The sequence below is a fragment of the Mytilus edulis genome, chromosome 14 (genome assembly GCF_963676685.1).
Source record: "Mytilus edulis chromosome 14, xbMytEdul2.2, whole genome shotgun sequence".
In the NCBI taxonomy this organism is placed as follows: domain Eukaryota; kingdom Metazoa; phylum Mollusca; class Bivalvia; order Mytilida; family Mytilidae; genus Mytilus; species Mytilus edulis.
The window spans coordinates 20,230,192-20,250,769 of NC_092357.1; positions in this window are offsets into that span (position 1 = coordinate 20,230,192).

Sequence of the window (20,578 nt, forward strand, 5' to 3'; positions counted from 1 at the left end):
GGGTTGTCAGATTCATCTGAAAATTTCAGGGCAGATAGATCTTGACCTGATAAACAATTTTACCCCATGTCAGATTTGCTCTAAATGCTTTTGTTTTTGAGTTATAAGCCAAAAACTGCATTTTACCCCTATGTTCTATTTTTAGCCATGACGGCCACCTTGGTTGGTTGGCCGGGTCACCGGACACATTTTTTAAACTAAATACCCCAATGATGATTGTGGCCAAGTTTGGTAAAATTTGGCCCAGTAGTTTCAGAGGAGAAGATTTTTGTAAAAGTTAACGACGACGACGGACGACGGACGACGACGGACGCCGGACGCAAAGTGATGGGAAAAGCTCACCTGGCCCTTCCGGCCAGGTGAGCTAAAAACGATATTACTATAATATTAAAAAAAAAAACGATGAACACGTTTCAAAACATAAACCGCGAGAAACGTTTTCAAGACAATCGCGACAATCAGAGGTATTATGAAGTTGTATTCGACGTCACGTGGGATCTTTACAAACAATCAAATGTTGATACCGCTAAAATCAAAATTCAGTTGAATATAGTTATTTGTATAACTTTTCTTTTCTTTACAAATTTTTGCTCGGGAAATTTTCCTCAAGCATTCCTTGTCATTTTTCCATTAACATTAAGTGTTTTTTAAGAGTAATCAATTAAAAATGAATATAAGAAGATTACATAAGATGATCATGTTTTGTGATATGATGTTTTTATCAACGTTAATACTATCAGATAGAGTAGAGGGCAACCTCGGGCTTTTCATATTAAACTCTTGAAGTAGTGTAAACTAAATTCTAAGAAACAGATTATCAGAATACGATGTTCAATAGCATATATTTTGATTTAAACAGTTTAAAAACTTGATTATTGATTAACATTTTACGTTTTGTCGATAGGATTTGCTATGCAGCTTGATTAACAATTTAAACACATAAAAAAAACTATGTGAGAATTTGTATATCCTAAATATGTGTTATGAATATCTATCAAAATGATACAAATGAAAATATTTTTTGTTGGATTATTAAGTTAACCAATTACACAATTGTTATAACAAACGGTCCTGATATTGAACAGTAATCTAGATTTTAATATAATAGGATAATGCATATAAATAATAACTGTAACATAAAAACGGTTACTTCCCGTTATTGAAAATGAAATAATTACAAAGGGAAATCACAGTTATTGTTCTTATTGTTTAGTAAAATCACAGTTATTGTTCTTATTGTTTAGTAAAATCACAGTTATTGTTCTTATTGTTTAGTAAAATCACAGTTATTGTTCTTATTGTTTAGTAGAATGAGCAGACGTTTTACATACAAAAAGACATAATAATAGAAAAGGGTATTTAACGAATTCAATGAAGAAAATAATATAAACAGACGAAATCAATAAAAAAATAAAAATGTCAAGCGCAATAAATTTACTGAAGAGCTTAAATAAAAAAGAGGAAACAATTCCGAAAAAAATAGAAAGAAGAAAAAGATTTAAAAAAACAATTGTATAAAGAGGTGTCGTAACCCTATTAGATACATCAAATTTGAACTGTTCTACATATTACAAGAACGGAAACGTATAGGCTTGGGATACCTGATGTGGATAGGCCTAGATCTACAAGACCAAAACCGAAACACCGTTTTTTAGTACACACACAATAATTATACTACAAATATCTCGTGTTAATTTCTAGAAAAATATGAAAATAAATGCAGAAGAATGTATTCCATAACCAGAAATATTTATTATACACTGAGTTTACCAGCTTTAAATTACTCTAAATGTATGCACATAGAAAATGGAAATTATTAACGAAGGATTATAATAAGATATATTAGATTGGTCCTGGACCCGATTAATTTTAGTATTTGATTTTATTGTGTAGTAGAATATTTTCTATCACAAAAATTGAAGTATCAGGAATTGAGGAGAAAATAAGACCTAACTGAATAATTTTCAGAACACTTTTTTTTAAACACAGGAAAACTAAGACTGTATGTCGATTGATGATTCGTTTTTATCTAGTAATGGTTGTGCATTGGTAGTATTATCAGCATCAGAATCTAAAATGAAAATAATTACATATATCAGACATCTTTTTACTTGGTTATTGATTTAATGAACAACAACGTATTGTTTGAATTGCTTTCTTTCATGATGATTACCGACATAAACATCACAGCCATAAATTTGTCATTATGCAGTATGTTGACCCTTCTACCAACAACCAGCCACTACAATACTGTATATTGTTCATCGTTCTTAGTGTGCTACCTGGACCTTTTTTTTATTAATCAATATGATCAGCTTTGCAGTCAGACAAGAAAAAAAGTACTGTTCCAAAACTTCTACGTTCAAACAAGAATTGTTTGGAATAGTATTGTGTTTTGTCAGCTGGTTTGGTGACTCCATTTCTATTTACCTTACTGACTTGTGATATATGCTTGGCCTATGCGACCTTCTTACTATTCTCCATTGTGATAATTTGTAAATTTCAAAATTGATTTCAACATTTCAAATCATAATAAAATTAGACATAACATAAATCCTTCAAATTCCCACCTAAATTCGTTGGTACAACTTTAAGATTTAGACAGTCTAACTAATGAAATTGAGAATGGAAATGGGGAATGTGTCAAAGAAAAAAGTCAAAGAAACAACAAACAGACCAAAGAGCTTGTTATCTTTTAAAGACAAATAGTTTTAAACATTCACAGGTAACCAACATGTTTATTGTACTGACATTTGTTTATTCTAGACAAGACATTGTACGCATTGTATTGTTTGCAATACATTCTACTAGTTATATTAGGTATTGGGGAAACATGAAAAAAAACCAATTACAATTAAAAACCAATTTGTCGGAGACCAATTGAAGGTATATCCAACATTAAAGATCAATTTTGATATAGAACTATGAAAATTCAGTTTGAAATATAATATCCAGCTTCAAATAAGAGCATATTGTACACTGATTTACATTTTTTTCTAAACAAGAGGGATAAATTTGAAATATGTCACTTCTAGTTTTAGTTGATAGTTTACTTGATACTGATTCCAAAAATATATTGTTCAATATACCTTTACATTAAATGAGTACAAACAATACCTACTTCCGGTTTACACCAGGTCACTTCCGGTTGGCTTTTCCATGGTCAAGTGGCTTACAACGTAGTGTAAAAAGTACCATGGCTTTATCATGTATAATGAAGTAAAAGCATAAGTCAAAATCTAGAACGTCAATTTTACCTATGACCTTGAGTTTTATTTCAAGGTCATAAACTAAGGGCTCCAAATCAAAAGACCATAGACCTTGATTATATATGTTTAATGAGTTATATTACTATATGCCTAATTTTTAATATAAGAGGGGAGAAAACTCCAATTATATGTGAGCCTACACTTTCAACCAAAATTCATGTGTTACGACATGTCGTAACGTACAATTTAGTAAAAATATGTTCTTAATATCTAATGCAGTTTTTCGTCAGAATAGAAAATGAGCCAAAATCAAAATTTTAAAAATGACCTTGACCTCTGACCTTAATCTTATTTTCTTATTGTTGGATCCAGAACCTCAAATCAAAACATCACAGGTCTCTATCACTTATTGTTTACAAGATATAAATCCATATCACGTATATCAAATGCACAAGGGGAAATAACTCTTATATGAAATTTTCGTATTGATTCTGTCAAAATAGGACAAATTATGCGCAGGATATAACAAGCAATTTTATAAAATAAATTTGTCGCTTTTTACGGTTACGGAGGAGATGTAGTCAGAAGGAAAACCGTGTTCGGGGAGATAATTCTTACAAAGAACATTGTTCGTCTTAGCAGGGTGAAATTTAAAAGCACATTAACTATACGATACAACATGAGAAATATCTAAGCGATTTATTGCGAAACAAATGTTTATCGAAAGAACAAAATTAGGCGGAAGTAAACAAAAATTAAATAAAAAATATTCAAAACAAATACAATGGGTTTTTCCACAGAACAGTGGAAAGACCTAATAATCAGAACAAATATAATAGGTCTTTCCTAAAAAAAAAGTGGAAAGACCTAATTAATTAACAATCACTGGCAGGTTTCTTCTATAAGAAGCAATTCTGTTTAAAAGTACTAGCGTAAGGCGTTAAATAATGTTAAAACAATAATATAACACTCATACAGTGGAATACAATATAACCCGGACTAAGATGGTTATTTCAAAGTATTTTTATATATCACTTTAATTACTTAATAGTTATCAACATGTACCAAGCTTTTACTTATATACGCCAGACGCGCGTTCCATCTACATAAGATTCATCAGTGAAGCTCAGATCAAAATAGTTAAAAAGCCAAACAAGTATAAAACTGATTAGCATTGGGGACCCTAAATTCCAAATACCGAGATAATCGATGCCTGGGACGTGAACACAAGTTCTATAGGAGCGAAAAAACTATTAAACACAATATGATTATATAACTATACCATGTGTATTACGTAATTTTTAATTTTTGACATACATATGTCGGTCTCATATGAAAAAGTAAACATGAACTTTTTACATAGTTTATTAACGTATGAAACTCTTAACATCACTTAGCATTCGCCCAGATTAGGATAAGAAAATATAACGAAATTAGAAGGCAAATAAGATTTAACGAGTCGATTTTACAGATTAAAAAAAGAAAATTATGTAATTTATTTTCACGTACCAACAGGAAGAGCCTCATCAATACAAAAAGGGGGCCAATAGGATAAAGAGTTATTTAATCATCCTTCAAGATAAATTCTGATTTAAATGATATGTGCGTGCCATTTCTGTTCTATATTGTTTGTTTTAGTTTGAAAAACAAATGATATCATTATATGACAAAATCATCCTTACTAACCAATTCCGTCCACATTAAGCATCTTGGTACATGTAACAGTGTCTTTCTTTTCCTTTACATTATAACGCACTATAATTAGCGTTACTGATATTACAATAACAACTGCTATCACTACAACGGGAGTGGTAACTGCAATGACCAATGTTTGTTGATTTGTCTTTTCATCTAGGAGAAAAAAAATTAGATGAGAGAACATCCAGTAACACAAAAATAAACATAATCTAACTTATCGGAAAAAAGGAAAATATAGATTGTCATGCATTGCACGTTCATATACGCTGCTTTCATTATCATATGAAAATTGTAGCAGCACCCGCAATATGTATGTATGTCGGATGATAAAAAAACTCTGGAATCGGTCTTTTTTGTACCTGATTGGTTTTTCATTCATATATTTAATTGTATTTAAAACTTTAAAAAAAATCTCACCTGACGAAGGACAGTTAATTTTTACAGTCGTATTTAAGTTTAATCCACCAACATCACATTTGACGTATGTGATTATGTCTTCATTGCTACACTCCATATTCAGTTTGAATGACACATTGTAAAGGTAGACATCTTTGTATATTCTGTCATAGGTATATAGCGATTCTGGAAAGTAAAACAACGACGAGATAATAATATCTTTTTTAAAGTAATAAATTGACAAATACATAAACGGGTTAAACGTGTCATCTATCAACATTTGATCATTAATCTTCAATATTTTCAAATTTGCAATCGGACATCTGATTGATAAATAACAAAACTGACAATATTTAATGCGTTTCCCTCGGTTTTAGTTTGTTACCCCGATTTTGTTTTTTGTCCATGGATTTATGAGTTTTGAACAGCGGTATACTACTGTTGCCTTTACTTAACAAGATTATGGCTTTAGTGAGATTTATTTTTCCTGTAAAGTACATTATGACCGAGTTTTGAAGAATATACCTATTTTAAAAGAAAAGTTCAAATTAACATATCACATAACAAATGCATGCGAACAAAATGTGTCTTTTCGTAATATTATAAACCTTCTGACCATAAATGTAAACGTTTAATGTAAATCGATAAAAATTGCGCGCACGATCAACAAATCTTCGAGTGAGTAGTCCGGCAAGTACTTGATATTCATTATGAGATGTGTTATGAATAGGGAGACAGAAGACACAAGTGATGTGCAATCTCGTCAGTCGGAGAAACTGACAACAGCAATCAAAATAGCTACACAACACAAGTAAAACATAGCTTGAGCAACATAAAATTCAGAATACATATATACTGGGCTGGGAAACATTCAATGCAAACGCAATATCATTATATATGAAGGTAAGAATAAATAAAATGAAAAATACGTTTAACACAATATCTTCACAAATGAGACACCGGGTAACACAGTTACTGTAGAAATTTGAACATTTTTGACAGCTTTTTATTTACGAGACTTTGGCTAATTCAAATTATCACAAATACTAAAACAACTCAACGGCATAACTGTATACACGAAAAGTGTTAAGATTTGTTGACATTATAAAACTATATGATAAAATGGCAAATACATACTTACACACAAAGGTGTATGCTTCACTGGTGAGATCAAGTAAGGCACTTTCTAATGCATGCACACATGTGTAATTTTGAATATCAGAAAAATCGAAATCTGAAATCGTAAGATTTCTAATATTTTCTGTGACTCTATTTTCTTTATACTTGTTTATATCAACATCATTGACAGGGAGACCACTGCTAAACAAAATGTATTTGTTCAGAAACCAATACCACGAAGATGAATCTGTGACATTAGATGAACAAACAAAACTCAATTCCTGACCGTAAATCACTGGCTTTGTGACTATATGTAATTCCGTCAGCTCTAAAATATTGAGATTTAAAAAAAATGATATAGTGATTAATACTATCCAACTTTGCATCTGACATTATTTCAATGGGTTTACAAATCGACACTTACACAAGTATAATATGAAATATATTGTTTCACTTTACATACATATATCATACTACTGTAACTCCTCGAATAAAAGAAGATGTTAATAAGGCTTCAGATAACATTGACAGAAATTCACGGAATCCATCAAACAGGTGAAAGGAATCATACTTACCATTAAAGATCTCCCCACAATACAAAATTACCCGCAAAATCACAGAAGAAATGATACTGTGAACCAACTTATTTTCGTGAATATTTCATTTCTCGTTATGCCCTTACAAGTCCACTTCGCGTCAATTTTATTTCGTGATTTTTAAATATACTTGATGCAGTTACGAAAAGAAATATCCTAATTTTACATATTCGCGACGATTTATATTCGCGCTATTTTTGTATTCGCGAAAGTCGCAAAAATAAATCGCTCGCGAAAATAAGTTGGTTTACAGTATGTAAAATGAAACAATATTTGAATAGGTAACTGACTGTTGATGTCAAATACCAAAAACTGAAGGAAAGAAAGGATTTCTATATTCTGTTATCTTTCACAATTCGAAACCGGAACTTAGCCTACAGTTTTATCCTGCTGTTTTACCATTGATTACATTTAGTAGATGAAAAAGGATATCTTTGAGATTTCAAGGATAATACGTTTATGGCATGTCATCGTTGATATTTTGCCTTTCAAACTGATGATTTCATTGATAAGATATAGATTCATCATAGTATTAAAATGACATTAACAGTGTTTAAGCTACAAGGATACAGTATCATGTGGAATAACATTAAAGAGGCATATTCATAATACAAAAGGTGTATCACAAAACAGTATATTCACATAAATAGGTCACAAAAAGCAAAGGAAACAAGTTAAATCACATAAATACAAGGAAAATTCATAAAGAAAAGTCACTAGAAAAGCGCTGTTGTTGCTGTTCTTCATCTCAAAGTCACAATGAATCCTTCAACACGGAGCATCCTTCCTGCTATTTTTTTTATTATGGTATTACTAAGTGAAGCGACATTTTCCAACTTTAATGTATGATACATTTACAAACCAAAGCATACTTTATCATATGATATGATATAGAAAATTGTTTTTTTTAGATAATCTCAACCTATCCCTGTTACCCATACAACATAAGTTTTACCTGTCACCGTCAGTACTACAAACCACACCAGGAACGTTCCAATATTGAACAGACACATTGTTTCTGGAAATATAAAAAATACAAATAGTCTCTTATAGTCTGCTTCAGGGGAGGACAGCTTTATTTTTTGATGGACATGAGGTACCAACGGACATGCCTAATTGATCAGGAGACTTTTCTGTCGTATAGTTGACTGGTACCTGTAATACGTCCTTATCTTTAAACAGATCTGCTTATCATAAAACATACCTTTTTTATACTCCATGTCTTCCATCTTTAATATTTATTCTACCTTGAAATACTGTGGATTCATTATTATTCGTTTGATATCAATGTTCGTGGATTTCATGGGTAAAGGTTAACTACGAAATTAAGTGTTCAACGAATGACAATTTTTCTATCGGCTTGTATGCAAACTTTCTTTTGCAAAACCACGAAATCAATATTCACGAACATGTTTTCCTTACACCACGAAAATTGGTAGCCACGAAAATAAATGATTCCACACTAGACAGTATTCTTACAAGAAATGCAGCAAATCATGAATACCCTTTTTGTTAATTAGATACAAAAGGAAAAACGATTTAATTTACGTTTGAACTGGATCAAGAATACAAATTTAAACGGAGCAGATATGTGATAGTTGGCGTGTTTGATATCTGATGTACTAAAGGTCTAGTTCTTATCAACTTTGTGGTCCAAAATGCTGTTCTTGGTTTACATTCATTTGAAAGACACTATGGAATTTTTCTAATTATTAAGCAAATTATTTCACCTTCGGACAATGTATGTAAACACTTAACATTAAATAAATCCTTGACTTTTGAGAAATTTCTATTATATAAAGTTATCATTGTTTTTACTAAAATGATGGCATACTGCGAATTCAATTTTATTTCATAATAAACCAGTTAAAAATAATCATAAAACTCACGTTTTAACATTGAAATATAATGAGGATTCAGACAGTAACCTAAAAGCATTATAGTTCAGTATCTAATAATTGATGCACGATGTGATTAATGCTAAGACTTTAACAGCTGACTTTTATTTAAGTTTTTCAAATTTGTTGAAGTTTTTATTGTGAACTATATTCGCTTGAATCCAAGCCATTTGGACACTGTTGGATACTTATCAAACCAGAAAATGCTTCTCTCATATCAAACTTTTACGTATGCGTTTAAATTTGCCTTCAATATATTCTTGCTTTCTTTTTTACTCCAGAATGATGTTCTTGATCGGCATAAATAGTGAGACCCGTATACAAATATTTGTTTCTGTACCAAATATCATTTACTGCTATTACATTTGGGACTTTTACTACCATTCTATGAATTATGCAACCAGATTTTAGCTTTTGATTTTTTAACATTTGTTTTTAAGATTGTAATTTATAAAAACATCTTTTTGCTTTAGTAACCTCTTACGTATCACATTTTCTGTGTCGCATGATTTGGTACCACGCGTGCAACACGATCCGCTTATCCTAATGCTGCGAAGCCCGGTTATTGGAATTTAGACTCAGGATTTTAATGTTGATGTTTAAAGTGCATTGTTTGAAGCTTTATGATAATGGAATGAACGGAAAAGAGATTAAACTTTAAACATTACAAGACTTCGGACAATCAATGCAGGAAAAATTCAACGTTATCAATTTTATTCTATTCACATGTTAGATATCGTTTTTAACCATAAGTTTAAACTAAATATCCCCATGCTAAAGAACACTTCGGATGTATATTGAAAGAAATATTTCGTTAGATAAAATAATATCAGTTTTATTGGTATGGCAATTTGGATGGTTTCAACCTGGTCAAGGAATGGTAATGTATGAGATACATGTTAATAAATTGATATACGATTCTATAATTAATAAAAAAAAATTTACAAAATGTTCATCTCTTTTAACATTCTCCTGATACTTATTGTTATGAAATAGTGGCTTCAATAATATTGTATTATCAGACACAAATAATGAGCAAAATGTGAATTTCTTGTATTTATAGGTTTTTGCAGGAAAACAAGTATATGCTACTCTTGGATCGTCATTAGAAATAAAATGTCCAAATAGATCCCTTTTATCAACAACAGCATGGTTTAGAGAAAAAGACATTTTACAGATATCAGAAGGCCAAAAACTGAATGAATACGTCGACAAAAAACGTTTTAGTATAACAGGCAATTTTGAATTAGGAGAGTATAATTTAGAAATAAGGAATATTCTGAAGGAGGACTTTGGAATCTATGTTTGTGCCAGAGCGTTAAAGGACATAACATTTGAGTACAAGTTTAATCTGATTTTTATCAGTAAGTGCAATATATTAATAGCTAAATGTGTACCATGATTACCATGATCGATGCGTGAACAAATTATATTTATCACAACTTGTGACCATCTATTGACATAATGATTAGTAAAATTATATTATTGACATATCATGATACTTTGTTTCATTTTTATTTGATTAAACGACATGTACAAAATGTATGTAATTTCGTTATGCAATACCTTAGTATTGAACCAGGTTCAACCCACCATTTTTTCCTTTAAAAATTTCCTGTACCAAGTCAGGAATATGGCCATTGTTATATTATAGTTCGTTTCTGTGTGTTACATTTTAACGTTGTGTTTCCGTTGCGTCGTTTGTTTTCTTTTATTTTTTAGTGTGAATTCACATTACTATAAGACGTGTCAATGTACTTATCTATCCTAAATTCATGTATTTGGTTTTGATGTTATAGTTGTTATTATCATAGGATTTTGTCTAATGCTTAGTCCGTTTCTGTGTGTGTGTGTGTGTGTGGGTGTGTGTGTGTGTTACATTTTAATGTTGTGTCGTTGTTCTCCTTTTATATTTAATGCGTTTCCCTCCGTTTGTTACCCCAATTTTTGTTTGTCCATGGATTTATGAGTTTTGAACAGCGGTATGCTACTGTTGCCTTTATTTAGTCTAAGCTATGGTAGCATCAAATCTAAGACGTATGGTCGATAGACGGAAAGGTCCCTTAATGGTATTAAACGAATAGAGCCATGCTAAACACTTGTTATTGATCACCTGTTTAAATTCTATATCTATCTATCTATGTATAGATACTTTAGCTAATCTGCAATCAATTCCATCTTCATGCGGAATATATCATGTACTTTGTTACACGATGACCTTAATTTAACAAGCAATATGTAAGAAGGAGTAAGAACATACGATATTTCAATAGAAGTTTAAAGCATTTGTAAATTTCAAAATCAAAGTATATACTTCTTTCAAATACATTGTAAATCGTCGAAGTTGATTTCAAATGAATAAATATCAAAATTATGGACAGAAAAAATACCTTGGAAATTAATGATAGTCATATGTTTAGTTCATTTGACAAATTGTCTTCTCTTCTTGAAACACAAGAGCAAGCTACGAATCCATTTTTTTTTTAATTCAATGCAATCACCTCCTTTTAGCTAATTCAATAAGTGACAGTAGCTGGTACTCGTCACTATAAAACGACAGTCTCTCGTTGCTAATAAAGATACCAGATTGCCCTAGTCTATCTTGAGCAACCCTTCTTATTTAGCAACAACATTTCAAATGGAGTTCCTGTTACACAGTTTAAATAAAAGATGTGAATTTTTCCTAGTAATTGGTACTAAATCAGTAATATGTTTAGTTTATTATTTACTGTAAACTACTGTTACATTGATATTAATATAACATAACAGTTTGAGTCTATAATTCACAAGAAAATCATTGTGAATGAAAAATTGATAAAATAATCAATCAATTTGAATATTTGTTTTCATGTTGGCTTAACCTCTTCAAAAAACTTAGAAACTCATTGAAATGCTCATTTGTCAGAAAAATAAATCCTTTAAAAATGTATAGTTCGTTTTTGGTTCAAAGTGTAGTGTAGAGTTTTCTCTTTGTTATTTATACTGCAACCTTTCTTTTTCTTTTCTTTTTTATATTAGAAGTGCTCGAACTAAAGACAGATTTTGTTTTTATATCAGTAGCTATTTATGCTGCAATTGCATACATAAACAAACCTTAAATGCCTACCATAACAATTTAGAAAGAAGGATATTTAAGTAAAAACCTACCTTTTTATCAAAAAAGCAATTATGACAGATATTTTATACATGCACGTTTACTGCTGATAAAAATGAGATTTGATATACGATGATTTTGTACTTCATTGCCGAAATATTTTATTTTTGTTTTTATGTATTAATTACGATATAAATTATTAATAGAAAGAGAAAGTTATGAAATTTTTAGAAAGTATTCTTTACACGAACTTAAAAATAGATTACATAATAACATGTTTCGTATCACGAGAATACAAAGTGATATGATCTGAAAATGATTGGAAAACCTTGTGGATACCCTACGTTTCTAAAGTCGCTATTAATGTACAATTGTCTTATTAGAGTGGTGCCATCGACGATTGGTATAAAAAAGACAGAGTTTATTTTTTTGCGTTCTTCATGTAAGAAGAGTTGTAGAATATACTTAAGACAAAAACCGGCTTTAATGGATACATGATTTAATAACTTTTGAATGTGATTTGGCTAGGAAATGTCTACGATATTATGACTTGTTTGCCACAAGTTCAAGAAATTACTCCAAACAAAAAAATAAAGAAGAATCAATTGAAATCCAAATACCTCGAAATTTGGAAATATTACGAATAAGCTATGATTAACCATCTCCAGGAATATAAAGTATCCTTAGTGCTTAAAAAAATCAACAAACATCATACACATAGTTTACAAGTGACAAAGATTCAACAACATACTATTTGCTTTAATAACTACTGGTAGTTTTTTTTAACAAGCATCGTAACTGAATCCTTGCTATTTCTATTGTTATATACAAGTCAAAATAAAATATAAACATTTGTTAAAAAGATAAGGTGCACACAAAATGCAGGTTATTTTTTTATTTGATAAAGAAATGAATATGCTTTATTTCTAGAAAAAGTCGTGCGTCCTTCCGAAACGTGCAATTTTCCTCTATTTTGTCACGTATGTGTTCTATTGAAGGAATATCATACATATATTCAGAAGTAGAGTTATACATTAGTTTAGTACTGATATTCTATAAATTGTATTTTAATACGAATCAATTGATTTTTCAGAGCTTCCATCTGACCTACACATTTATTCATATGTTAGAAACACTAGTCAGATCACCAGATATTATGACCAAGACGCTACAACGATTATTGGAATAGAAAATGAAACATTGACTTTACACTGCAACTTGTCAAGTGGTGTTCCGAAGGAAGATATGATTTGGTCCCATAGAGACCACAAAATAAAGAAGGGTGGACGTGGATCACTTGAACTGATGATTAAGCTAAAACCATCAGATTCTGGAATATACGCGTGCCGCGCAAATAGTTCTGTTCTAGAGACACCGTTAGTCAGAACCATAGATTTAACGGTTTTGTGTGAGTATAATATAAATAAGTTGTGTATACATTTACATTACCTCTGATCGAAGCGGTAAATTGTCATTATAATGAATAGTTTTGCAATCATATACGATATCAGTTCATGTTTTCAAAGAATGTTATGAGTCATTTTTACCATAGACTTTCATAACGGTAAAACAAATTATTCCAACAATACGGTTCGTTTAGAATAATAAAACTTGAGTTGAATGGAGACTTATAAAAAGATTTACAAAAATATGTAAATCATCGTTTTACCTGTTTATATATGTTTTCTTGTAAGCTTAATCAGCCAATTTATTGTTTTTATATTATGGCTCCATTGTGTTGACATTCTTTTCTTTTACAAAACTGAACAAGCTTAGGACTTGCGTATTCCATATTTGGCGTAGGTTTAAGGGTTTGATCAATGCGGATTAAAATGAGGTCAACTGTAGACATGCAAGCAAATATACATTTGCGATGGTTTCGATCTTATTTTTATAAAATTGAACCAAAATAATTTCAAACATCGAAAAATAAATGTTTGAAACAAAAAAGTCGTTTTATTGTTTGTCTTTTTAATACCAATACTAGTATAGTATTGTATGGCTGTATTTCTTGTTTTTATGTTTTTTCTTGTATTTGATGAGTTGGTTTTGTATCTCGTTTATGAATGTGTTACAAATTCAACATGCATTCATTCTTCTTTGGTTTCTCTAAGTTTTGACTGTTAACAGTACTACTGATAAAATATCTATAAATAGATCCAAACACAGTAAAAACTACAATCACAAAAATATCGAACTCCGAGGAAAACTCAAAACGGAAAGTACCTAATCAAACGGCAAATGACAAAAACATCAAACGAATGGAAAACTTCCGTCACTTTCCCGAATTGGTCAACTACCTTGTTGATATGTTTTGGAAATTGCTTCAAGTATAAGCTGGCATACTCTTAGAGTTTATGTTTTGCTTTACATGACTTTTGTTTTGTCCTAAATATATTTCTGAAATTAAACATAAGCAATATTATCGATTTCCCTTAAGATACTTAATTTGGGTGTATTTCACGAGATTTTTTGAATTTTTACAAGACAGTTGTTGAATCAAGAATTGATGATTGCCGAATTCATATAATTCATTTGAAAGTTTGACCAATGCAGCTATTCTGGTTATCGTTTTGTAATGTGTATACAACTTGTGGTATCCATAACCCTGTTATCAATTTTGAAATAGCTGAATGTGGCTGATCACTGCATTTTTACTTGCCATGAACAATATTATGTGTGCGTAGACAAGGGACTGCAACACCTTTAAAAACACATCAGATCACTTGAGGTTGAATTTCAGTTCTGATTGTTCGATCGTGAAGTTTATTTTTGGGGTCCAATCCTCTTTTTTTTTGTACTAGTATATTTAATATGTCTGGACGTCTTTCAAGAGAGTGTTATTCTACAAACATAAAACCCCTCCCCGAAACAAGTTTGATTGTCAATGAAAATAGCTTTATCTGAGACAAGTTTCAAATGTCTGATTCTCAAAAAGAATATTGAATAATATTTTACTATTGCACTTGCTCTTTCCTTTTTTACACTTCAAGATAGACCACGAGTATCAATCAATGTAGAGGGAAGTTCTAACATAATAGAAGGAGACACAATAGTTTTATACTGCAACATTGATAGTAACCCGAAAGAGGAAAACATCTCATGGTTTAGGGGACAGGGAGGTTTTCTACTCGGAACTGGTACAAAGCTACAATTAAATGTCATCACAAGACGAGACTCTGGTACATATATGTGCATAGCTGTCAATACCATCGGCAAAGGTTTATCCGAAACCAGCCTAACGGTAATGTGTAAGTATTTCTGCATTTTTGATGCATTTACACAACTGCAATATCGCACCGATTGTTTTTTAAGACAGTATATCCGATTTCCAATTAAATCCGATTTCAAATAACTCACAGCTGCAGCACGTTTTGTTTCGTTAATCGTGACATATGTTTGCAGTTCACGGACAGATTTACATATAACATTGAAATTAGAATAGGGACTCCTGAAAAATTCTTTTATCGTGAAATTTGGTACTAAGCTTCCTGTTATACATATAGATGAAATAGGTGCAATAATAGGCGTGGTTCCTTATAAGTATGAGTGTTAGTATTAGCTTTATTCAAAATGTGTTATGAGATAAATATTTTTAGTTTTCAAACTGATGTCATAATTGAGAGCCAATATATCATCCAAATATCTAAGTGTTATTAAGTTTGTATCAGATGTTAACTTAAATGGTATTTGCTGATTTAAGTTAAATAAAAAACTGTAGCTCGTAACACAACAGACATAATTCCGCCATAAGCGGTGATCGATGGGTCCCCATAAAAATTCCAATGGTCTTTCCTAAGTTCTGACATTTCTATAGATCACAATTTTAATTAAGTGAATAACACCAATGTTTTTAATCCTAAATTGATATTATTGATTTATTAATTTGAGTACGTAGGACTGTATTTGTGTGGTTTGTTTGTTTGGGACAGAGAGAAAGATACATAAAGAGGGAACAAATTTTTTTGTCGTTATATAGATGCACCGGATGTAACAATCCAATATCAAAATGTTACTCAGGATAGAGGTGTTCGAAAACTTCAATGTAATCCCTCTGGTTATTCTTTGCTGTATACGTTTTACGACTGGGAGCACAGATCAGACTATGGAGACCATATTCGCTTTTTGACCGGTTCGAAGAATGGCGTTTTGCAGTTTCCTCCTAGCAAACATCCTCATCAAGATAATGGGTTCTATACATGCATTGTCAGCAATGGAATACCACATAAAAATGGAATGACCAGACTGAGTGGTTCTGTTTACCTGAATGTGAAAAGTAATAAACCATGTTAGTTCTGCATCTTTTGTAAAGATATTGATTGGTTTGAACGAACAGACGTGAAATATAGCATTCAAAATTGATTGATATAGACCAAACTATTTATTTCACGTTATTGATACATTGTAAACAGAAATAGTTTTTTAGTACTATACAACAATAAGAAGGCATCCCGACAAGAAAGCCAAAAAAGATCAATATGTCAACGAATATGTGTTCAGATGTGTACCAGTTAGTAACGTTTTTTGACATTTCTCCATACATCGTTGTCAATATAGTGAAGTTTTATGCCACTTTCATACAAGTGAGAGACTAAGCTAACTATAAAACCAGGTTTAATCAACCAATCCTCCATTTCTACATTAGAAAAGATTTGTATCAAGTCCGGAATATGGCAGTTTTTATCCATTCGTTGAAGTTTATGGAGCTTTTAATTTAGCCATTTGATTTCGAATTTCCGTTTCAAATTTTGCTTGAAATTCGTTCTGTTTGTTATTTTACTTTTTCTTAACATGCTCTTAAAGATCTTAAGTGATAACCAGCTAATATTCTTAGGAGTACTGAATGTATCGCAGCAAATACGTTTTAAAATGAGTAAAACACTGGGAAGGACTTACTAATACATTGTTTAGTCTTTTCAGAGCTGTTTTATAAAAATACAGTAATTAACTTATGGAATCTCAGTTCGATAAGTTGTTTTATATACAGGAGGTTATATATTGTTTACTGAGTCAAATTACTACTATCAAGATAACTTTTGTATTATTTATAGGCATGCCAGTATTTACGGCTGACAATAAACCTGTTTTCTATGGAATTCTTAACGCATCCATTGCCATAACAGTGAACGTATTTCATGTATTTAGCCGTCCTAAATATTCAGAATTCCTCATACAGAATCAAAATGGCATTAGAGTGCCAGCTGATGTTACAAATGTCAAAATACTTGAGGAACATTCCTACATCAATGATATTATCTATAACTCGAAAGTTAAAGTGAAAGGATATAAAATTACAATGAAAATAGGCAGTTTAACACCTGATCAGATTCAGAAATATACGTTTACTATAAAGAATGAATTTGGAGAAAGACAGTATAACATCTCAGTAAATACTGACAGTAAGTACCAATATTCAACATTAACATGATTAATTCGTAGTTTGATTGACAAATTTTAAGACATACTAAGTATTAGTAATAAACGGCGCCAGTGACCGAACGTGTTTGGCTTTAGAACTATTTTGATATGAGCGTCACTGAGGAGTCTTGTGTAGACCAGGTGCGCGTTTGGCGTACTAAATTATAATCGTGGTACCTTTGATAACTATATACACAGGGCTAGTATATTTTGCATTTAAAGAAAACGAGCGAAGGTGGAATAAGTTCACTATTAGACTATTCATGCATTTATTTTTCTGACTACCTAACTTGTAGAATTAGGCGTATTGGTAAACAATCACTTTTTAGTTGCTGTAGCAGTGATCAATATTAGTGAAAGTCAGTATCTCTAAGACATGTTTTGTATTAAAGAAGTTCCACGGTATACTGACATCTTGAATTGTTCAATCACAGTACATAGTCGACCTAATTCTTTAGCGAAATATACAAATTTGGAGACAGATTTACAATTTATTGATTACACTGTTTATTTATATAAAAAAAAAATAGTGATTCATTACATTATCGAAATTTTTTTAACAATACCAAAAATTTGTGTTTTTAGAATATATGTTTTGTTTTAAAAGGCCATTTAAGGGGATATATAACTTTTTAAGTACAAAAATTATACTGGACATATAGGAAAATTTACATTTTTCTCTTGTAGCAAGAAAACAAATTCGGTGACGTCATTTTTTCTTTTGCTTTCTTAAAATATATCAAAAAAAATATCTTCTCAAATTCTATTTCAAAATTCTGTCATTTAGATTTCATTTCATGCACAAAAGATGTGTTTTTTCATGAACAATCTACCTTGTAAAATAGCGCGGTGTCGCATACCTTTTTAATTTTTTTTGAAAAAGCATAGTAAAATCTTCATTTTGGCAAAGTATAAGAAAGTTCTGTCATTTAATTTCTATACCTACCTTCAAGCTTGACAAATATGTTTATGTTAGTTTACAATGCATGTAGATTTGAGAGAATTGTCGTGCTAATTTTAGTTTTTGTTTTCGTGTTTTATAACCGTATCTCTTCTTCTACCTTTGTTGTAGCCACGATTAATCGTGTATTGAGTAAAAAAAAAACATTGACCGTATACTTAAAATAAAACACTGGCATTCAATAACACATGCATTGTTCCAATATTAAGGCTCTTCTTTTTCAGGAATAGGTTACCTTAGCTGTATTTGGCAACACTTTAAGGAAATTTTGTTCATCAGACCTATACATGCTATACAAATTCGTACTTCATTTAGCTTTTTTAACATTTTAAATTTTAGAAGGGTTTTGTTGAAGCAATGCGCTTCTGGCACAAGTATAAAATTTCAATCCTGGTATCTATGATGAGTTTATTTTTTATCTATTGCTATGAATGTTTAATCGATGTTGCCAAACATAGTTGTATGTGTAAAATTCAGTATGACCAACTGGTGGCATGGTGAAGTTAATACTTTTGTTTACTTAAACTTCAAGGACACTGTGCTTCTAGTTATTATTTTAAGAGAATAAAACAGGGTGTGGAAAACATTTTACTAGAATATGATTTCATTGTATTTCAGGCGTTATGCAACGCAATTCTGTTGAGATTACAACTATGATAGTTTCCGTAGTTTCCGTCATTTGTTTGGCCGTTCTGATTGGAATATTTGTGTCATGCTTGGTAAAGAAAAAGAAAAGAATTGATATGAATGTATCAAGACAACACATGGAAGATGAAATTCCTTACGATGAAATAGAAGTACATGAAATGAGTGAAGTAAACGCAGACTTACAAGTAAATTCTTCATCCTCCAACGTTATCAATATTCAGACTATCAGTTTGGTGTATAGTGAAAGTACTGACAATCGTTCTACTGAATTATCGGAAGACGGAAGAAGCAGTTCAGACGCTAGCAGACATACTACGGATCCAAAAGATATTTATAGCGAATCATATCATGCATTAGTTGGTAGCACGTCACAACAAATGCAAGTGTATGGATCTTATGAGACTTTGGAAAGAGAAACCAGACTTGAAGATAGTGTCAATTAAAATAAAAAGTTATAAAAAGAAACATTACTTTATTTAACTTATTTGCAGTTCATGATATTAGACAAATTCATGTAAAACACAATTTTGTCTACTTAAGAATGTAGTGAGGACAGGTTTAGGCATTTTTGTCAGAAGTTCGGCCTGCATTTCTTCTTTTTTTTTTTGTTACCTACACTTGTTTTTATTGAAGGCTTCAATAGTTTGTAAAAAGGTCATTCCCAAAAAATAAGTAGCTTGCAGATTTTGTTTCTTATGATTGGAGACCCTCAAATCCCAATATTGAATGAGGTAAAAGTCCGAGTCATCTTTTTCCTACATTTTTAAGATATCTTAAAAAGGAGGAGTTATATGGCTTTATATGTTAGCATATTTTGTTCCTTAACTAATGCTCATCTGACTTTTAAGATATTTGTTTTTAATTTCACATAGCTACCTCCTTAAAAAAATGACCTGTTATTACAGTTTAAGACATACGCCAAATGTTTTCAGTTTTATAAAAGTACTAGCCACTGTTTTTATTATGTGACTCGATCGTGCATGTTTTCTATATATATCCTTGTTGATGAAGTTTGTTGACCTTTTATGGTATATTTGTTTATTTACCAAATATTATAGCTGTAGATTAATGGTATGTAATGATTGGACATACTATTGAACAACAATTTTGTAATAAAACATGACATTATTATTAAGGTGGTACGTTTTCTTACACATTAATTAAACTACGAGTACATGTACAGTGTCCAATCGAAATATTTAAATTACTTCAAAAGCAGGAAAGTAAATTTATTTCTAATTTTTCTGCATAATGAATATGTTTCCTTACAGAAGAAAACGACTAGCTTTCAATGCATACAGTGTTTAAACACTGCAATAGAACCGTTGTGGCATAAAAGCTCGATCATGTTGTCATTAAAGAAATTACAGAATTTAAAAGTCATCTTTAAAAGAAAAAAATCAACTTTATAATCTCATAACACTATGTTTTTCTATCTGTTCTCCAATTTTTCGTTATTTTTTTTTTTGTGATGAATTCTGATTAAATGATCATGAATGCATTTGGAAACATATAACAATTGGAAATAAAAACTATCATGC